Source organism: Macrotis lagotis, chromosome 1 (assembly GCF_037893015.1).
Source record: "Macrotis lagotis isolate mMagLag1 chromosome 1, bilby.v1.9.chrom.fasta, whole genome shotgun sequence".
In the NCBI taxonomy this organism is placed as follows: Eukaryota; Metazoa; Chordata; class Mammalia; order Peramelemorphia; family Peramelidae; genus Macrotis; species Macrotis lagotis.
Genome location: NC_133658.1, coordinates 437,801,719 through 437,805,123, shown reverse-complemented (window position 1 = coordinate 437,805,123; position 3,405 = coordinate 437,801,719). Strand labels below are relative to the sequence as shown.

At 30.2% G+C, this 3,405-nt stretch overlaps 1 pseudogene; it reads left to right on the top strand.

Annotated features, from left to right (window-relative positions):
• The first annotated feature begins 2,451 nt into the window (after positions 1–2,451).
• Positions 2,452–2,577, top strand: LOC141510664 (U2 spliceosomal RNA; annotated as a pseudogene).
• Positions 2,578–3,405: the final 828 nt, after the last annotated feature.

Below are 3,405 nucleotides of genomic sequence, written 5' to 3'. Positions count from 1 at the left end.
CTCGAACCAATTAGAAGATAATTTGTGTAAGGTAATAAAATACAAAACACACTTAGTAATTATTAAACAATAATTATATTATCTTACATTTACGTACTGACTTATATTATCTGAGTTGATACTTATACTGACCCTAATACATGTCATTATATAGATAGTACGATTGTTGGGTTTTTTCCATTTTTGAGAGGAGAAAATTTAGGATCAGAATTTTTGTGACTTATTTGAAGACCGAAGGTATGTTTTCTGACGTCAAAACAAGAATTCTTTCTACTACAACTGACAAAGAAATATAAGATTATGTGCCCAAATGAGTGGCATGGACATTTAAGTAAAGCTATTTAGGGAAGTTTACAGAGTAAAGGGTGTTTTATGCGGGCTCAAGAAATCAATTACTCAAGAAATTAAATTACTTAGATGCTTAATAAATGTTTGTTGAATTTTGTCTTTGGATAAAAAGATGGGAAAGGAGAGGGAATTGTAGAAGAGGGGAATAGACTTCCAAGATTCAAGTTCAGACTGATCATCATAACACTGTCTAAAGTATATAAAGACTTAGCTAGCTTCTGAGAAATAATGATAGCAAGTGTGTAAATCAGGTCAAATGTCTTCTAAGTTCAGGGTTCTGTTTTTAAATAGGCTGCAAATTCTTCTCTTTCAGGGTTCTAATTCTTTCATAATGTCTCTGATGTCTTACTATGAGACCTGAAACTAACACATGTTCATGATATTTCACAGTAATTAGAAAACCACCTATTGAAAAATCATAGTTCCTATTTCAATGCCTTCAAATTTAAACTTCTGACCACAGGAATAATTTAATCAGTATAAGCATCATATGGATAAAATGGGAACAAGTATATTCTACCATCGAATATCTGTATAATGTTTTAAGAGGTTTGCTAAATATTTCTACTGACATCTAATATTGGTACATCTAGGTACACAGCACTTTGCACAATGTATTTGTAGGTGCTTTTAAATTTATTCATTCATTTACCCTTAGGATATATTTCTCCTGAAAATGACACCAAATAGGGGTAGGACACCTAGGAAAAGAGAAGTTATTTAAGTATATTGAAACATATGCAATATACTTTAAAATTCTTACCACAATTATTTCTGAAGGCTCTAATACAAAACAGTTGCATCCTTTTTTTTCCTGAAAACTGTCTACCAAATCTGTGAAAACACAAAAAACAAGTTCTTTTGACCAATGTGGGATGGTGAGAAAAACAAAGTAGTAAAGAAACTACAATTAGCAGAATGCCATCTGATAAACACCTTTTTAAAGTCGGTCCCCATTAGTGATAGGAAAAGTAGCTAAGCTTCAGTACTTCCTATTTCTTTGCAGCTGACATTAAATTAAGGGAAATAGAATAACGAGTAGTAACCAACATAAAGAGCTTTTAAATTTACAAGATACTTTACAAACATTACCTCCTTTAAATGTTTACAATAATTATATGAGATAGAGAATAATATGAAAATAGAGTGGTGAAAAGATTTTTCCCAAGGTCACACAGCAAGAAATCCAAATAGAATCTAGATTTTCCAACTCTCAGTACATTACTTTTTTCTTCTTTTTTTTACACTGTTTCTACAAGTATTTTGAAATTATACTGAAAGATTGGCTTAATCTGTCTTTCCTTTTGAACTTAATGGATGTTTTTGTTTCTTTCAAAATTGTCACAAGCTGAAGACTACAATGAAAAGTGACCTAAAACAAAATACCAATTCAATAAATTTTATCCATTGGTGTTTTAACTGCTTGTTTCCTTCTAAATAAAGATGATGTTACATGAGAAAGTAAAAGAAAGTAACTTTTCAAACTCTAATAAAAATAATGAGTGTTCTTATCAATTATAATAAATGTTCATTAGTGTTCAAGTCTTGGGATACTCTATATTACCTTTTGTTAGTATATATGAATTTTTATTAAAATTAAATTTTCGCCACTAAGATGCCAAAAATTATCTTCACACTTTCTTTCTGCCTGACTGTGGAGGTCTAGATTGAATAGGGGAATACAGGAGGTGACTGAACAAGCCATCACCTCATTTGCATGTGTGAATGTTTGAGTACTTTTTCTAATTTTTATTTTTGGTAGGGATTTTGGAATGGAAATAGAACAAAAGTATATCCCAACCATGGCAATTTGCTAGACCTTTTGACTTGAGCAACTTATTTAAAAATAGTTTGGAAGAGATTTAGTACTTTGAATATATAGTTCAGATTCTGAAATAGGAATTGTTGTAGAATGAGACCATTTTGATGAAGATTAAAGGCAGATGTATGACTCAGGTATGAGTTGATTTTAAAGCCTCAAACTCCTAGTTTGCAGTTACAAAGTCTCCTACTTAATACTAGATCCATAGTACCTGGAATTCCCAGGCTGATGTTTTAAAAAGGAATCTCAAGTGCTGAATCCTCTAAATAAAACTGAGCTTTATCGCTTCTCGGCCTTTTGGCTAAGATCAAGTGTAGTATCTGTTCTTATCAGTTTAATAAAACTGAGTTTTGTGTCTGAAAAGAATTTAAAGAAATAAATGTTCTGCTAGCCTGAAAAGATTTTATGATATTTTTAGATATTAGATTTTTTTAAATACAGTCATATAAAAATTAAAATCCCATGGTATGACAGATACAAGTAATAGCAATTTATGTGGAAAACAAACATGTAAGGTTCTGATTCAGAAAACCATACAGAAGTTCAAAGAAAAAGCATTCATTTTGACAAAACCTTTTACAGAATAAAAGGGGAGAGTTCCTTCAATAATCTAGAAATTGAGACTAATATAATAAAAATATAATAGAAATATTCTGTTATAGAGTACTCAAAAATAAATTATGTTAAAGTCTCATGTGAGTGAATTATGATTAAAAATAACAATAATTCACAATATGAGAACATATCATAAAGTAGTCAACATAGTTTCAAAGACGCCAGGAAAATTCTCTACAACGAGTCAATCAACCAGAAAACCAGGGGAACAGCATGCACTGTACCTTGACAAAGTTTTGTATCTCTTCTACTTATTCTTAAATGAAGTGATATGAATTTAATTTTAAACATCAATTTTATGATTTATTAGAAAAATTATCAAACGAAGTGATAGGTTATCTGACACCTACCTCATAAGGTCACTGCTAAAATAAAATAAGACCTTTTATAGTAAAGACCAGATGAGATGAAACATGCGAAACATTTATAAGCATCAAAACACAAAAATGAACAAGTATTATTACACTATAAAAAAATACACAAGTTAAAAAGTTCATGTCTCCTTGGAAAATTCCTAACACTATTAAGTCTATTTCCAAAGAATTAAAACATTACTCTACCCACCTAAGATTTAAGAATAGGCATGAAATGCTTTCAGGTTAGCAAAATATTTTTAATAA